General features: G+C 41.0%; 1 long non-coding RNA gene across 1 annotated transcript; it reads right to left on the reverse strand.

The window, feature by feature from the left end:
• Positions 1–851: 851 nt before the first annotated feature.
• On the reverse strand, positions 852–11,215 carry LOC131514511 (uncharacterized). The gene is made up of 2 exons (XR_009263104.1): positions 11,026–11,215; positions 852–1,145 (listed from the first exon to the last, which is right to left on the reverse strand). It is a non-coding gene; the product is annotated as an uncharacterized LOC131514511 (long non-coding RNA).
• Positions 11,216–19,693: the final 8,478 nt, after the last annotated feature.

Genomic DNA, 19,693 nt, shown 5'->3' on the forward strand with positions numbered 1-19,693 from the left:
CAGGATCAAATTTCCCCACTAGCGGAAATACCTGTATTCCTCTCTACTTTCCCAAGCTAGGAAGTAGCTTTCTCTTGCCATTCTTTCTATCCTCCTCCTCATCCTTCTCCTCCTCCTCCTCCTTCTTCTTCTTTTTAGTTCTTAAATGTTTTTACTGTTTATTTATTTTTGAGACAGAGAGACAGAGCATGAGCAGGGGAGGGGCAGAGAGAGAGGGAGATACAGAACCTGAAGCAGGCTCCAGGCTCCAAGCTGTCAGCACAGAGCCCGACACAGGGCTTGAACCCACGAACCATGAGATCATGACCTGAGCTGAAGTCAGATGCTCAACTGACTGAGCCACCCAGGCGCCCCCATTTTTCCTGTTCTTGAGCACATCCTTCCCTTTCCTTCCCTTCTCTTCTAGAGACATAATAATTCAGCATAATTCAGCATAATTCTTCTGTGAGTTCAGGTATTTACAAAACTCAAGGAGAGCAAATGACTGTGAGCAAGTTTGTACTCAAAAGCAAAACTTTATTTGGGCAAGGGGCTGGGGGGAGGGGGGAGACATAGGGAGAAGAAAAACTAAATTAGCAACTGCATGAATTGTTATGTCATATGTGGTGACAGGCTTCTTGCTGTCAGTTTGCTCTCAGTTTTAACCAAGGAGAAAAGACATGCGTGCCACGCAAAGGTATCAACATACAATTTGCCAAGTGTGCACTATTGATAAAAGCCTAAGAGATTTAGAGGACCAAGTTTACCTATTATACACAGAACTCCTCTCTGGGACTGGCTAGAAAGAGATCTTGCTTACGGAGAAAGTTGTTCAAGGTAAAAATGAGACAAATTTGAACAAAGAAAGTAAATGTGTCCAGCCATTTTATTAAAGACTCATGGAAGGAAAAAGCTGTAGGAACACACAAGGGATGAAAAATCAGACACAATCTCAAAACTGGTGCTTTCTCCAGTCTTGGGGTAGGAAAGAAAACATTAAAGTAAATCAAGAGTATGCAGGTGTAGTCCTTATGCTATGTGTAAGAGCTGGTGTGTTGACCATGCTACTTTACGGTATAAGCTCCAAGTATGAAACATCTAATAGATGCTAATCCATGAAGCTGTCCAGCCTTGACTTTGGTCTGGAATTTCTTACTCTGGGGATACTGAAAAAAAGTAACATTTCAATGTCTCAACCTAACTGGTACCCAGCTTTTTATTATACCATTAATCACTCCACTAAATCTGATGTTCTTACTTACCCGTACCCACTTAAACGTGGAACAGTTTTAATCCAGGAAGAAGGGAATTTTGGTCTGGAGGTGAACACATTAAAACACATCACTATCACCAAAACTTTCTTAAACTTTGGATGAATCAGTGTTTGCAACTCTCAAGGGCATTACAATGATTTGTTTGAGGTCTGTTTGTGATTTGTATGCCATGTTTATTAAAGGTGATATAAAAGGTTATGTAAGGGACTTAATCCCCATGGTTTTGGCAAATAACCACTATCATTTAGTGGGAAGTGGGTGGCATGTCAGTTGTCAGCTGTAATTTCTCCTTACACATACTTTTCTTATTATACCTCTTATACCCACACGACTTTTTGACAGACCATGTTGGGGGTTCTGAAGCAGGGGGGAGCTAAAGAGCTACCTGGTGAGAGAGAATATTTTAATAGGACATATAAAATCTAGTACTTTAATTGGAAAGAAACAGTAATGGGATGTTGAGGTTATTTTCTTCCACCAAATCTGTAAGGACTTTAAGCCAATTTCTGTGAAAAATTGGTGTAGAATTTTGTCTCCTACTCACTTCAAAGATCAAGGGCAAGACATGTAGAATTACTACTAGATTTCATTACAGCTAAGTTCCGTCGTTATTTTATGCCCCATTAAGGAGAAAACATGGCACCAATTAAATTGACACAATATTTTCTTATCACCTAACATTTTTATATGATTGAAAAATATTTTGAGGCTCATTTTAGATATAGATTTTATTATATATCATACTGTTCTGTTTCTGTGCCTTTCTATGCCCCTAATAAAATTTCAATACCAGCTAATGGTGCCAGACCTTTGCATTTAAGATGGTGCTATTGCCCATCATGAAATTTGTAGCTGTTTTTCTGTTTCTAGGTGCATCAGTGATTCATTGACACTCCACACCCAGTCCCCTTGCATAGAAATGACCTTGACTGTTTCAAGTGGCACCTAGGTTTTATAAAGTACAGTATTAGTGCCCAGCCAGCAGGTGGGACAATGAACAGATATGATGAAGGCAAAGGAACGCAGGTGTTGAGTCCAGCCAAGAGGTCAGCTACCAAGGATCTGTAAATGTCTGAGGGTCCTTTGCTCCTTTGTAAGGGTCTCTATATTTCAGAGTACAATATATGCTCATGGTAGGATCATCATTAATATGAATGCCTATAAATCCACCCTTCAAATAGTCCTCTCGGTAATTTTTAGTTTTGTCACCTTCCTGTCCAATCTGACCAACCTCATGAAGGACTGGGGCTAGGCACTAGGCATCGATCAGCACCAGACCTCCCAGTGCTTGCATTCTTAGGGCCATCTTCATTTTACTGTTCCTTCTCAGAATCATGTCAAGCTCCTCGTCCGTTTTGTGAGAACTTGTCCAGTTCAAACTTAAAAAAAAATTTTTTTAATGTTTATTTATTTTTGAGACAGAGAGAGACAGCGCATGAATGGGGGAGGGTCAGAGAGAGAGGGAGACACAGAATTCCAAACAGGCTCCAGGCTGTAAGCTGTCAGCACAGAGCCCGACATGGGGCTCGAACCCACGGACCGCGAGATCATGACCTGAGCCGAAGTCGGATGCTTAACCGACTGAGCCACCCAGGCGCTCCCAAACTTTATAATAAAAGTGGACACCCCATTCCCTCAGGAAACCCTGCTCACGGCACCATGGCAGACAAAGCAAGGGGCCAATATCAACAGTAAATACTAGCAATACTTAATTCTTTCTTAATTTTTAGATTAAAAAATAGAGAAGTCCTGACATTTTCTTCCCGCACTGGGAAGTGCTTGTTCCACTTCCACTGGGCTGCTTGTTCAACCCACGGGCATTTTGCACTCAACTTTGGAGACTATCATGTAAACAACTGTATTAATCTCATGGTGTAAACATTTGAGGAACTGAAAAAACTCAAGTTTAAGAGTTTGACTGTGTTTTTTTTTTTTTCTCTCAATTTAATATGGGTGTGAGGCAGGGAGGGGTGGAAGTTCTTTTGGAAATAACTAAAATTATGGCCATATATATTTTTGAATCTTTTAAAAATACACTGTGTATTCACTCCAGTAATTCTGTTGATGCCCAGCTTTAGACCAAAGACAACGCAAATTCTTAAACAGGAACAAAATAATAATTGGCAGCTGTGCACAATAAGGCAATCAAGGGCCATGTGTTGCATCATAAACCCCTAGAGCAAAGAAATGTGCCTGATGTTGGATAATGAAGTGTATCCAAGAAAATAAATACAATGGACTGTGTTATTTTAAGGGTAAGACTGTTATTCCCTCCTGTCAGAAACAGATAAAATTTTATTTCTTAACATAGTGAAACTTACTCAAGAAACCTTTTGGGCTGCATATCCACTGGGGTAAAATACTGAATAACTGCTCACATGTGATCACACCTCCTTACTCCTAAAATTTTGATGCTGCGCAAAATAAACATAATTTTTCTAAAGAGTGAATTTCTAAGACAGAGCATTATAAATATAGCATTTTTAGTAAAGCCCAAGCCAGATTGTTTCTCTTTGTCGGCTTCTAAGGAAGGCTGCAACCACTAATCTGATTACACACCACTGCCAACTTCAGATACCATTGGATAGCCCTTCCTTGAAAGCAGTTCACTACTTTTGTTCCCACCTGAATCTGAGTATAATATCATAAAGATTTCCTAAACTGGAAGAAACCTTAGTAAATAATGTATTTTCCCATACAACTCATTGTCAAGTTTTGGTTGGAACTTTGTAAGGCGAGAGCCCCTATGTTGTTGTTGTTACATTGTTATAATATATTGTTATATTGTTGGGTCTCTCAACCCCTGGGTGAGGATGTGATGTTTGCAAATGGTACATTCCTAAAGACAAGACTGAGAATGGTTTGCCACTTCCCCCCACCCACAATTGTGTAGAGGAGGGAGAAGAAAAAGCCAAGTAAGAATCTCCCAGAAAATAGCAAATGTTAATATTAATCACACTCCCATCCACATCCAGATGGCCCAGACTCATTTATGTGAACATACATGTAATGGAAGCTTTGTAACTGTAATAATTTACAAATTTATGAAATTATTGCAAATTTTTAATGATTTGCAAATATTACAAATAATTTGAGTATTATAAACATTTTGTAATAATTGTAACAGAAGCTGTAAATGTATCCTTTCCACTTGTCTAGAAAAAGAGAATGGTATGGTGAACACAGCATTGTTTCTGTCAAATCTATAACAGATACTCAACCCCCAGAGTAATCAGAGGATGCAAATTCAAACAGCAATAAGATACTATTTACCCCCATCACACTGTCAAGTATTGGAAAGCCAAATCATATAAAGGTGTGTGGAAATAAGAACCATCATGGACTGCTGATGGATGTCTGAACTCATTTCATAGTGAATAGTCTCATAGCAGTGAGTGCAGTTAAATATTCAGATACCCTAGGACTCAGCGATTCTATTCCTGAGTACATTGTCCTGTTATAATTTCTATGCAGATGCCCACAGACTTGTATAAAGATATCCTTTGCAGGGTTATGGGTGAAAATCAAGGCAATCTACAGTTCCATCAATAAGGAAATGAATAAATAAAATGGGGCATACATGCAATGAGCAGAATACTATGCAGTGATCAGAAGCAATGAGATGTATTTTTTCTTCACTATTTTTGTTTTGCACTGTAGAAAACAACAACCAGAAACAGCTTTTCTTCACATTTGCACGGATTTTTAGGAAATCACCGCTTTTCCCCTGGAGGAATAACCTTCAGACAAAAGAGAAGTAGTATCACATTGCAAACTCTGCAAATCCCTAAAATCAACTGCTTGAAGACAATCCCCAGGGACTGGGAAGAAAACAAATGTCACAAGAGATGAGAGGAGAACATGTAAGGATGGCAAGCTGGGGAAATGAGCATTTTTAGTGCCATTGGCCCAGACCAAGATACCTTTTACTCTTGGCACCTGCGGCCACCACCTCAAAGGGATGATTGTTGGTCTGCGGTCTGAAGAACTCTTCTTAAATGAAACGAGAGTCGCTTTGAGAAGTGTATATACGCACATATATCTTTGATGTATATATCAACATGCATAGATATCTGAAGCATAACTTAAAGAAGTAAAACAGATTTGTAGCAAATATTCCTTATGGAAATTTTTAAAAAACATAGTAATACTATACATTTTTCAAGGGTACACATTTTATAGAAATAAATGGAAGTTGGATTGCAAGGACTTACAGAAGAATGGGTGCTGATGAGGTTGGGGGGGAATGGAATGAAGACAAAAATTAATATAATGCAAAGCAGCCCCATCCTTATTAGTGTGTCATCAATTGAAAAGTCTGATCAACCAGATTCTGGCCTTCTGAGATTTGGCTCTATCACCTCTATGTACACAGCTCTGGAAGCATGGGGGAAATCTGGATTAGGGGTTATATTGTACGATCACTCATTCTATTTCTGAATCACATTTGAAATCACACGTGTTTGGCCTTAACTTGTGCACATTCTTTGAATACTATTCCAATAATAGTCCACGAAGCAGAAGAGCTAAGGAACCACAGGGTCATCTGATCCAAGCTCCGTTTCACAGATAAGAAAGCTGAGATTGCAAACAGTCCAGGGATCTTCAAGGCCTCCTTTTAGTTTCTTGGCTTCTTATTATATGTGAATTTGATTTCAGCTCATTTGAAGAATCGGTTTCCTTTTCTAAATACTATCTTTCCTCTCTGCAGTATTGCTTCAAATTCAGCAAAAACAGGGGTATGGAGAGGATTCAAACCAAAACTATTTTAAGTGTAAGAATCTAGGCAGATAATAAAAACATGTTTTTTAACTTATTTAAATTGTGTGCATCTGCATTTATTTGTTTTCAGATTTTGTAGGTTCTGTGGGTGGTAGTCCAGGAAAAAAACACACAGAGACATTTGCTTTGGGACTGCCCAGCATAAACAGCATTACCACGGCAGATCGGAATGTGTGAGCCGAAAACCAACACGGGGTCAGAATCCAGACCCAGAGGTAGCCTATGCACTTGAAGGTTTCCTGTTGAAGGACACATGCTCCTTCCAAGGATACAAAGATCTTTACCAGGACTTTCAATTCACTACTGCTTTGTGTCCTGGCTACAGCCATCCACTGCCAAGTTGCTGTTTGGGCAACAGTTAATTATCAGCTGTCTGGACTAGCTCACCGTAAACATATTACAGTGTTTCATCGCTCATGTTTTATTTAATTTCACTTGTCATCAAGGTCCTTGATTGGAGCTCTGCGATTTAGATTGGGAGAGGTGGTTTTTACTCCTGTTGAAATCTGCTTATCACTCAGCCTGTGCTCTGCTCCAGAGGTAAAGGATGAGACTCTCTCGCCCACCAAGACAGGCTCTGGTGCTCTCTAGGGCAGCTCCAAGAAGGAGTTGGGCCATTTATCCTAACTATGATGCTATTGCAAGAAGCTAAATGAGAGACACATGGCGGTTTTCGGGTGGTATAATCTGTCTTCAGTTAATAATGGCATTTCCAGTGTGGGATTACTAATGAGAAGACCCTAGGACCACTGCCCAAACTTCAGATGTCAAGAATCAGTAAACTCCCACATAGGTTTTGCGAACCATGAAGAAAACTTCAAAGATCAGATACAGTTTTCCATGGAGATGTCTGTGTTTTGCCGGATGCTCTGGCAAGGATACAGAGCACTCATATTCAACACACAGAAACACATGTGAACACATACAAACATGGCCACACCAAACGATCCTCGTAGTGTATCGACCTCAGGCCTCCTGCCCGGGCCCTCAGCAAAGCCACTGGAAGAACCTAGAATAAACCCCAGCTCTGACACTCAGGTAAGTGGAGACAGGTGTAAGAAAGATCCTCCACGGTAAGGTGTGTCAGGCAGCCCAACACATGCCTACATGCCTCTCTACGTTCCTGATATGGACAAGACACACGTGAAACATGCTTCCTCCAAAGGGAGATCACACCCTCCAATGCCTCTCTGTCAGAGCTGTGGGCTGTGTTCCCAGCTGGCAAGGGTAGATTTTACCCCCTGACTGTACAAAAGAGCTGAGAAAGGAGCTTCCCACTGAAGACCTTGCCTCACCCATAAGGTTCTTCAGTACAACTTGAGTGTTTCCCTCTTCAGTGGGAATAAGAAACAATAACAAAGTAAATAAAAGTAAACCATGGGACAAAAATTTCATACACTCAGCAAATATATCATGTTTTTAAAAGATGAATTTGCCCAAAGTCTTTATGTCTATCGTTTCCCCTCCCCAGCTCTTCCCCCCACTCCGCCCCAACACACACACTCAAATAGTAGGCATTGCCAGAAAGCGTTATTTGGAGCTGATTCTAACTTTCTTTTTAAAAAATTTTTTTTTCAACGTTTTTTATTTATTTTTGGGACAGAGAGAGACAGAGCATGAACGGGGGAGGGGCAGAGAGAGAGGGAGACACAGAATCGGAAACAGGCTCCAGGTTCTGAGCTGTCAGCACAGAGCCTGATGCGGGGTTCGAACTCACGGACCGCGAGATCGTGACCTGGCTGAAGTTGGCCGCTTAACCGACTGTGCCACCCAGGCGCCCCTGATTCTAACTTTCTAAGAGTATTGGAAACAACTCCTAGCTACTGAGGCCATGATCATCTGCTTTTGCACCTAAGAGAGAAATTATGTGCAAAATATGTGTTAATAAGAGGACTTTCTGTTATCATAGAAACAGCATGACATTGATAATAACTTTACCTTTCACTTTTAAGTGTATAGTTTTGTAATAATCCATAAAATAAATTATATTGGTCAGCAACCCTACAGTCATTTTAGATGCACTGAGCCATTATTGGTACTAAGCAAAGGTGGGAAAGAAAAGGAAGGTGAGTTAGACGTGGTTCTGGCCCTCAAGATATTCTTCAGGGTGTGCTTTAGGAGTAGATGCATACCCGAAATACTGGCACAGTAACAAAAGCATCATAAATAGGAAAATGGTCGAAGGGCTACAGAGGCCCAGACAAGGGAGTATGCAGTCTATATAAACATATACGTGTTCCATATATGTGTATTGGAACAACTGCAAAAAGAAGAAACACAGTTTTTACAATCAAATACTTTCTTTAGCTCCTCTTAAATGGCTTTGCGCAAGCTATCTGGGTAAGTAATCAATATGAATATAGACACCGAAGTTGATTATAAGCTACGTGAGGGCAGGAATGAAGCACCTTTATTCACCGCCGTGTTTCCACCTCAAAAAATAGTGCTCACGTAAAATTATTTTAAGTGAAATTGCCTAGGAAGAGGAAAAGATATGGGGTATAGAAGAAACTGTGAGAGAGACCCCAAAAGAGTATGGAGGTGGTCTTCCAGTCCAAAGATGTACTTTGCCAAGGGCAAGAGGGAGATGGCTTGGCCACATGGTGCAGGCTTGGTGGAGGAGGAAGGGAGGTTATTTAGGACAAGGGGGCGGCAGATGAAGCAGGATCCCTTTGGCCCCTCTTTCTAGCACAGAGTTCTGGGTACCCAAGAAGTCAGGCCCTGTGCTTGCGATGGAGGCAAATGATGTCAAGAGGGAAAATCAGGTCCGATTAAGGTGAGAAGAGTGTAGAATACATATTCAGAAAAGGCTCTTAGTAAATAAAAGACCCAGAGCAAGAGGTGGGGGTGGAAGTTTGACAGAGGCAGGGTGGGCTAGGGGAACTGAGAGGCTGAGTGGGAGCGGGGTGTGAGTGTGGCAGAGGATGGGGGCCTGTAGGATGGGGGCTCTGACTGGAGATGTGCATCATACAGATAAGGGGGAGAGGACAGTGGTCTGGAGAGGACAGCAGCAAGGGAATGAGGCTTGAGGCGAGCTGACCAGCCCCAGAGTTTCCTTGGTGGAAGGCTGCTCTGAGGGTCAGTCCCTGTCAAGCCCCAGTAGGGCAAGGGGAGCAACAGCCCCCAATCAAGTCCCCTCTCTTAGAAGCCAGGAAAAAGCTGGACCTTGTTTTCAGAGGTCTGCGTTCCTCTGCAAAGCTTCCTCTGGCCTAACCTTGGAAGTCATGCATCAATTCCACTACCTTCTGGTTATAAGGGAGTCTCTAAGACCAACCCAGATTCATAGAAAGGGAATTACATTGTACTTCTTGCAGGGCAAACAGCAAGATCACATTGTAAGAGACTGTGGTGGCCACTTTGGAACATTCAGTCTTCACACACCCTTACTGTGGTGAAAGCAGACTTTTTTCTTTTTTGCTGGTTTCTCAACCTCCATGAGCAAACAAAACCACCTCGGCCCAATTGCTCAAAACTCCAAATTGAATGATAATGCTCACCTCCTCTCTTTCCTGCACTCCTCAGGTTTAATGCATCCTCATCAGGTCCTTTCAACTTCACTTCTGAAACAACTCCCAGGTATATTCACCCCTCTGCACCTCTGCTCGAGCCACCCTGCTGCCACCGTCTCCCACCTAAACCACTATAGTAGCCCGGGGATGATCTCCTTGCTTCCATTCTTGTCCTCTGTAATCCATGTATTCTACAACAGACAGGTTAATACAGTTAATGCTCATACATAAGATCATACCACTCCCATGCTTAAAAACCTGTGACGGCTTCCCAGGGATACGGCCGTATCCCAACTGGGATACAATCCAAATGCTGTCATCTGGCTTCCAGAGCCTTCCATGATTTAGCCCCAGGTCTTCACACCAGCCTCTTCAGGCCATCCCTTGATGCCTTGTCTACTCTGCCCTTACTCACATTTGCTTTCTTTTACTTTCTCAAACTCCCCTGGAGCCAGCATCTTGTGTCACCTTCCTGGAATATTCTCTGACTGTGCATACTGGCTTCTTGTTCTTTAAGAGCCACTTCCTCATGGCTTTTCCAATCTCCTAATAGAAAAGTAGCCCCCCAGGTCACTGTCATATTGCCTGATTTAATTCACTAGTTGAAACGCAGTTAAGATATAGGGATGTGACAGGTAACTTTTGGGGCTATGAGAACAACAACAACAAAAAGCTGTAGCTGCATTCATAAGTGTTTTACATTTTCTTAGTCAGACACCTCCTACCTCCCTTAAAATGGCAGTTCGTAGGAACAGAAGACTTCTCTGTAGACCAGTTCCTGGAAAAACTGCTGATGTAAGGTAGGAGTACAGTCTTCACTAATGATTTAGTACCTGGAAGAGCCTGGTAACTTAACCCAGTACACAGTAAGTGATTAACACATTTCTCTTATAATAATAATTATTTAATTAATCTAAGTGTCTTAATTTGCCAATAGGGGCACTGAAGCCAGGATTAGTAAATCGTTTGCCCAGCGTCACTAGGATAGGTGCGAATAGTATCACGACTAAGTTTAATTGTTAAAATCAAGAGTCTCATCTTTTTATTACGAAAGAAATTTTTAAAAAACCAAACAACTCTTGGGGCACCTGGGTTGGGTGGCTCAGTCAGTTGAGCATCTGACTTTTCATTTCGGCTCAGGTCATGATCCCAGGGTCATGGAATTGAGCCCTATGTTGGGCTTTGTGCTGAGTGTGGAACCTGCTTGAAATGCATTCTCTCTCTCTCTCTGAAATTAAAATAAAATAAAATACCAAATAACTCTTACTTGTATTGAACATCCATCCACTCTGTGCATTAGCTGGAGCCGTGGGATCTCAACTGTGACACTGACCAGTAGCGTGGCATTGAGCAAGCATGCAGGAGAAGAGGGTCTGATTTCCCTCTCAGGCATTTGAGGATGCTATGAAGCCACATGGAGGCATTTACTCCCTCATTGGGGAAGTTTGGGTGTTCCAAGAGTGTAAATGCCCCTCCCTTACCTTCGTCCTTTTCTTTTGTCATTATATCCCTTTGATCTAGAAGGCTGATTCTTGCCACAGCTTGCACTTCATAGGTGAATGCCCAAGACTGGAAACACAGCTTGAAACACCATTTTCCACCAACTAATCATTGGATCACACATGACCCCTTGAAAATAAGATCAAATAAGATTAGGAAATGCAAAAACCATTCACAGGCACACAAACATATTGAAAGATTTGAGAAATTTTTCTGCAACGTGTCCTTCACCCTCTTTTTAACACATATTTTTTTCCTAATCTATATTGCCTTAGAGATGATGATGCATACATATTAAGGTAGATCCAGGTTACTGTCAGAGACAAACTGATTCATGGGCAAGGTTCATAAAATTCAATAAGGTGTAAGGATATGACAGGTTGCTTTCTAGACTATCATAAAGAATAAAAAGGATGTAGTTGGAAAAATAGCTCCAATTCTTCACTCTGTCCTGCATCCATACTCTTTATTATGTGACTTTCCAGCTCTTGAATCTGAAATGGCCTTATGACTTGTTTTGGCCAACAGAATACAGAGGAAGGGACTTTGTACCATTTGTCAGCCTAAGTCCTGAACAGTCTTGCATGCTGCTCCCGGCTTCCTTGGAAACCTGTCATCACTCTTCACATGAGCCTGGGCTAGCTCTCCAGATGATGAGAGACAATGTGGCCCAGTCAACCCCATCACTCCAACCAAGAGCCAGCCAATCACCGGACATGGAAGTGAGACCACCCTAGACTGCGTCAGTCCCCACTGAGCCATCAGCTGATGACAGATGACAGTGTAAGCCCTGCCAAGTTCGTCTGAGCTGGCCAGGTCAGCACAATGCTCAAACCAATCCATGATATACTCGTGAGCACTAAGAAATCATAGTTGTTTTAAGCCATTAATTTGGAGATGGTTTGTTACCTAGCAATTCAATAATTAATACACAAGGCAAAACTCCCATTTACTCCCACAGACAAAAAAGGAACCCTGAAAAACACAGGACGATGATACGATATAACATAGCACTAAAGCTGATTGAAGCAAAATGATAAGCATTTCCAAGACAGAAGTTAGGTCTTATTCACGTTTATATCCCTACAACCAAACACAATGCTGTGCACATGGGGTGTTCAATAAATGTTTTTTGAGGAATAAGATCGTGGTAAATTGCCACTGTATCCAAGAGCTAACTCTGCACAAGAACCAATGGATTACGTGTTACAGTTTCAGAAGGACATAAAAAAGAAGCAGCCCTAAAAACAAGGAGAAGTGATACTGATGGCAGACAGTTAGAAATTAATAGTTTTCCTGATCTGAACTCATGATTCTCATGCTCCTGGGATTAGAGGTGGGCGGCCCTTACAGCATCTGCACCGCAGGATTAACATCTGTGTGAACGTGGACATAGAAAAAGGCAGAGGGGATGAATTCCTGAATTGTTCTTACTGACATTCGCGGATATGGTTCCTTGGATGATTCTAGTTCACAGGTGCACTGGCCACACACTAATTGAAAGAATTATTTTCTTAACATTCGGTGTCATCTGCAAAGGCTTTTGTGAAGAGCATAATTGTTTCAACCAGCTGCTAGGAACTGTTTTTATTAATTTTTTTTTTTAAATCAAACAATGCCAAAGCAGAGGGTGTTTGTAATATTTCCCCCTCCACATTCTTCTGGGGGATTAAATGAAAAACAACAACCTACAGCTTTATGAGGCTAAGACGTTTGAAGACCAAGGAATTGGGTTCTGTAAACAGCAACAACAGAAATGTGTCCTTTTTCTCTCTATTTTTATCCTCACCCCATGATAGGCTGTCCTGTGTGCAGTGTGTCTGATTAGTGAAGCCCAGAGTGGCCACATCCTGAATCCCTACACTAGCACAACCTGACAGACTGCAGGTCTGACTTCCACTGTGTGTGCTGCCTTAAACTAGAGAAGATGCCACAAGTTCTATGATTTCTGTCTTTGGGTCACGGCCAGACCCATCTCCAAGGGACTGGCTCTAATAGCTAAAAAATCTCTTTCTGGAGTCAACTCTTGAATGTATAAGGATTTCCAGGTTTTCCCAAAGGCAGTCTGTAAGTCCCCCAAACCTAAATGTCATTTCAGCATTACACCACTTTCTTCTAATTATTTGTTTTCCCTCCCTCTTTGATTTTAAGTTTCTCGAAGTGGTGAGTTAAAAAAAAAAAAAAGGAAAACAGTACAAAAGAGACAAGTGAGAGACCAAAGGAAAAAATATACATGTTGCCATTCTTATCACAAGGGGAAGCCAGCTGTGATCTAGAAAAAGGATCATAAGAACTAAGGTTGGAAATGGCAGACTGTACTTCTAAAAAATGAAAGAAGGTATAGATCGAGATGGAGTATTATGTTTTAAGGCAGCATGGGGCTCTTTGACTACTTGGAATCTTTGGAAATACTTTAAGGTCAAACTAGATGTTCTGAGCAGGGTGTTACATATACTTCCCTGAGGTTACAGCTTTGTTACAACACACAACTGAAAAAACTCAGCATAGTCCTCAAAACATAATGCATTCATCCTGGAACATGATTTCTTTACCTTAAATTTTTTTTTCCTTTTTTCACATTAAAATCAGCAGCAAATTAAATGCAAATGTCTAGAGAAATGAAACACTTGCACTACAAATTTACACACACCAAATCAGAAAAAGAGAAAGTTATAGTCCTCTCGCGGATTGTAAATCCCCAGACTTCTAAATATGTACACTCAATGTATTAAAGAGCAACTTAACCTTGCTTGGAGGACTTTGACTTATGCAATTCCCAACATATGTTTATTCTTCAAACTAAAAAATTGCATTTCCATTGGGTTTAATATTAATATGCTAGTTTCTGCTAGTGCTTAAGCTACTTGTTGGAAATAAGTCTGGTGCTTTAAAACATTACCTAGACCCTTTTAGATAGGCAGAAGCCCATATAAAGGAAAATCATCAAAGGGGAATGCCAAATTGTAATCAAATGCCAGATTGTTTTAAAAGACAAAACGTAAAGAAGCAATCACATATTCAAAGTCACACAGGGGCAAACTCAGCCATCAAATTCCAATGGGTTTTGCCATCACTCATAGACACCTCTCCCAGCAGGCGATCTTTACAGCTAGGTTATTGCAGAGTGTACCATTTGCTCAACTTTAATGCACCACCAAAAGTCACCACCCCCACTCTACTACATCAACTGAGCTTCACGTCATCCTGTCCCAGATGTTGGATGTATTAGATAAAATGGGGGAAATGGTACACTTCCACTTTTTAACATTTCTTTGTAATTGCTTCACCTAATGTAGCTCTCAATCACCCCATCCTTACTGATCTTCCCAGACCAGAAACAGATGTGCAGTGTCATTGTATACTCACTATTTAATGATTAAAAACAAGGGAACCCAATACGGCAGGACAGGGTTGAAAGTCACCATGTAGATATTGGATTTCCCTTTGTATTTAGAGGAACTGTGTGGAAAACCCACAGAGGGAAGGAAGAATTAGAGTGAGAATCAAGCTGCCTTTTGCTGAAATTACTTACATAATAGGAGAATGTGGAAAGACTCCTTTAGATCTCCCAACACCCCCTGCTAAGGATTCTCCACTTTCAAATATATTATAAGGACTACAACCCAAGAGTTGCTTTTCCCATATGAGGAAACAAGGAAGACTCCATCCCCCCAAATGTAGTTTACTGGTCAGCCTGAACATTCTGGAATGTTTTAATGTTTAATGTTTTAATCAATAGTTAAAACCCTCATTCTAACAGATTCAGTTACCTCAGAGAAGAGGCCACCCCCCAGAAATGTCATGTGGAAGCCAAAGCCACAGGGAAGCTGGGGCCTGATGGGTTAGCAGCAGGTGATCCAGATGTGCACATCTGTGGCAACCCACCCCCTCCCTCAGGCAATGGCTGGGCTGCATTCTGTCACTGGGGACAGCCAGCACAATGGGGAGGCAGAAGAACAAGGTAAAATGACATTTGGAGGGTTTTTTGAGTTATGATGATATTCTTTGAAATTCCCAAGCGTTGTGAAGGGTCTTCAAAGGGATTCTCAACTCCAGGATTTAGTGCTCTGGGCAGCCGCCCAGGTACCACAAAAATCCCCATGTGTGCACGTCTCCTTTGTTACCCATGTATATACTCCCTCCCTGACGTCAAAGCCATGTTTGCTCAGCTTGTTGAAAATGTGTTTCTTGCTGGCCACATTCTTCCGTTTTCTGAGTCAGTGAGGTTTCTGCAGAGCCGATGGCACTGAAGCTGCTCCCTCCATCGAAGGGACAAGGAGGACACTTGTTTCTGTGTCTAGCCACATGCTCACCAGACAAGGCTTGTTTGTCTAAGAAACCTTGTGCTTATTTTTTGTTTCTGTTTGTCTGGCATCTAACCAGCATTGTCGTAAAATGTCCATCCTTTAGCTTTGTGAATGGGAGATCCCCAGATTCAGTGTCTCTTGGTGGAGACTTGCTCTAAAGATTGGCCTGGACGTAGCTGAGCCCAGCATATGACACACTTCTCTTCCTGCCCTGAAGAGCAACAAAAGTAGGGCTAGAGGAGGATTGGGGCTTACTATGAGTGATGGCGATCAGCCCTGGCCCTTCTGAGGTCTAAAAGCTTCCGAATGCTTGCCAAAGTTTTCACTGAAGTATATGTAGTATAAGAAACTCTAAAAGGGGAGGGAATGACAGTCACCTTGATTATTTGATAAACTTGTTTCAGCTATTTGGAGACTTAGTCATTGACAGCTACTCCAAGTGGATTGCCAAAGCCTTCATCACCTCTTTGGTGAAGTATAATTGTACTGTAAAGCCTAGAAAGAAGGATCTGTGACTAACAGCCTGGTCTGTCCCATGTAATGTATTAGTAAGAATGGCGTAAAGACAGAATGTATGTTACATGTCTATGATATGGCAGATTTTCAACATTTATTCTCTGACTTTAATTCTATGAGGTAGTTACTCCCATTTTACAGCTGGGAAACTGAGGTAGAGACAGCTTATATAGCTCATTCAAATTCACACAGCTGAAAGTTGATGGAGTCACAATTTAATCACAGACTTTTCCTACAACATCAGAGTGCTAAAAAAAAAAAAAATAGTCTCTCACATTATATTCCTTACAGAAAGATCTCATAACTTCATGGCTAGGCTCTGACAGATCTGGTGGTCTTGTCATGATCACAGATGTCACATGGTAGGTAACAAGTAGCACTGGAAGCTTCTGACAATCTATTGTGTGACTGACTATTCCACCTGAGTGCCTTTACCATTTTGTCTCCACACCTCACCCTAGTGACATTTTTCCTCACCTCTAGGACTGAAATAATTAAAAATGCACTTATGTTCAAAATTGAGAATTTAAAGAGACTCTGCACTCATTGACAAAGGCTCACTCCTCTCTATTTAGCCATTCTCAATATGGAGACCCTGAAATCACAGGGGTATCTATGAATTGTTTAGTTATTTGAATGTTAGTCTGTTTAACCACATTAAATGGAAACCATACCATTACTTGAGAAATATTTTATAGTCTAATTAAAACATCAAGATCCTCTGGGTTCTTACTAGAATTCTAGTGAAATATGCCTTTCATTCATTAAAATAGGAAATCAGTTATTAGTTTTTAAAATACAGTATATAAGGTAAGGGAAAAAAGTCTTTCCATGGCATCAATGACAGTACTGAGGGAGGAGCTAATAAAATGACTCCTTGGTGGCAAGAAAGTTGGAAATCATTGACAATTGCTTCAACTCAGCACTGGCAGGAAGGCAGCTTAGGGATTATACACCATACTTTAGAAACAGGAGATGAGTGATTAGCCCAGGATTGTCCAAAACATTTGTCAACATAAGGAACAGACCCCAGATCTTCTGATTTCAAGCCATTGATGTCCCTTAAAATGTGCTAGTTCACTTATTTTGTGTGCAGAGACTGTTGCCTAGAAAATTATTCAAAGTTCAGAAAGCATGGTTAAATTTCCAACACTTCTGCAATTAAGTGAGCATGTGTTATACTGTAGGCTTTTAAAGATTCATAGCAAAGTGCAAAGGGACACAAAACTCTCCCAAATTAATTGTACATTACAGGAAAATGTTTGGGCTAGACGCCCTACACAATTTGGCAAAGCATCCACTTCACTGGCCACAGAACTTAGACACAATAGATAGGTAGAGACACAGCCCCAAAGAGATTTGTCAATGAGGAATTAAGAAGCAACATCTCATTTTCAAGGAAAACTGTAACCCATGAATAATTTATAACTTCAAACATGGTTTATTTGGTGTCCTGTTTTCCCCATTCCATTGCTTCCCATATGGAAATGAAGGCTCTTAAGAAGAGTCTGCTACTTCGAATTTTCACCATATTTTCTGATGAAGAAATGATGGCAAGATACTATGAAGAAAATTGGATCCATGGGCCAAAGTGACAACTATAGGCAAATGAAGCAAAAAATTAAAGGGTGAAAACCTTACTCAGTTCAGATATTAAGTCTTAATGCAAAGAAAAAGCTTTCCACAAATCTGTAATGGACACCAATTTAATCCCCTCTGTTATTAGCTTTTGAAACTCTTATCACAGTGTATTTTGGCAGCCAACCCAAACCAGGATGTTCAGCTTAATAGGTTTAACCTGAATTTTTAGGATTTCCCCTCTTCTGCCATTCAAAGCATACAATTAAACCTCTGGTGAACCACTGATAACATTTCTCTAGGCCAAATTTGCCCTTGGATACAAAAGCAACATTCCTGGAGGATGATATAACGTTGCCACTGGGCCAAAAGGAAAACATGTTGCAGAACATTTTTTAAAATGACAAAATATATTGTTTCAGGATTATGTGCAGCAACGTGCTCCATCACTAACCAGATATTAGGCTGCTGGGACTGAAATCACATACTTTTTGGCCAGAGGGGTGTGTGGTTAGTAGGGATGTCTTTGTGAGATCATCTGTCCCTACATCGTCACACATAGTCTCTCTCTATCATTATAGAGGGCACGGTGAGAAATAGAAGTCTAATTCAAAGATTGCATGCTAACATGTGCTGTTCAAATTCCCTTCTGACAGTTACAGAGAAACAGGAGCATTCCCTATCAATACTAGCCTGAAATATTGGATCAAAACAAACAATACATTCCTCCAGCAAATATTTATTGATTATCTAAACTTCCCCTGGCGTTATATAAGGAGCTAGGGATATAGGTACCTTAGTGAGCTTTCAGTATTCTCGGTTACAAAAATATCAATCAACAATTTGCGTGGATGAAGGGCAAATTGTACCTGTGATAGGAACTATGAAGAAGATACTGTGAAGAAGAAGAAGATAAAGCTCAGTATGCTTTAGCTATGTTAGCTTAGATAAACTGCCTAATTTCTCTGGGCTTCCTTTCCTTATTTTTAAATGGAGTTAATGCTGGTCCCTGTCTCAGAGGATTGCTGTGGGGGATTATATGAGATAATCAGTGTAAATGTTCATAACAGTGCTTGTCATATAGTATGCTAGCTACTATTACCTCCACTCTTACTATTTTCATTAGTAGTGGTAAAGGAGGTGAAAAGGCCTTCCCTAAGGAAGTGAACACTAGGGTGGGAGATCTGAAGATAAGCTGAAATTAACATGGTAAGGAAGAAAAGGACAAGATTTCTAAATAGAGGATCAGCAGGTGCAAATGCCCTGTAGAGCATAGAAGCATAGCAAGGAGAAAGAACGCACAAAAGACTGGCACATGAATACTGAGATGTAAAGTGAGGTTGGAGAGGTGGACAGTATTGAATGGATGTATTTAACTCAACTAGGATATTTACTGTGGATTTGTAAGCACCTCAAAAGTGGTTTTTCCATTTGATGTGGGAATCCTATACAATACTGTGTTGAGCAAACATAGCATAATTCTGCTCCTATAACTCTGGACCATTTATTCACTCATTTACCCATGTTACAAACATTCAACATTTACTGAATTCATTCTGTGGGTGTCAAACATGGTGAGAGTTACCTGAATTACAAAGAAGAATAAAATAACATCACTGCTGTAGGGAGGGAGACAGAAATATGAAACAATAAAACAACTTCTAGAATTACCTAAAAGAGAGAGGGAGAGGTTTCTATGAAAGACGGGAAAAATCCACTAACTCTGTGGTGAACTGGGGAGGGCATTAAGGAACAGATTTTGAGACATAAAGAGTGAACAGAAAGGAAAACACAGGAGGGAAGAAGCACATGTCCTGAAGGGGAAACAGCGTGCAAGAGTGTGGGGTGAGCAACAAGGTGATGTAGGGAGAACCTGCAGAAGGTGAGGTGGGGATGGCCGGAGAGGTCCAAAGGATGAGGGTTTTCTGTGATTTTGTTCTTTGGCAATCTGGAACTGAAAGACTAGAGCATAGGCCTCATCACTGGAGCAAACCAGGATCCTTCTACTTTCGGACGATGGGTCATTGGGACAGAGGCTGTGAATGCACCAAGATGTACCATGCTCTGGTGATGCTTCTTTCTCAGTTTTACCATCCCAGCTGCCTCCTGCTGTGGGGAGGCTGAAGGACTGAAAAGGACAGAATCTGATCCCAGCATTGTTACCAAGAGGGAAAGACTCAGAATCGCTGCAAATTGATACACAGAATCATAGTACAAACCTGAAGGCATCCTATAAAACAGTGTTTTT

This window comes from Neofelis nebulosa, chromosome 6 (assembly GCF_028018385.1).
Source record: "Neofelis nebulosa isolate mNeoNeb1 chromosome 6, mNeoNeb1.pri, whole genome shotgun sequence".
Taxonomy (NCBI): Eukaryota; Metazoa; Chordata; class Mammalia; order Carnivora; family Felidae; genus Neofelis; species Neofelis nebulosa.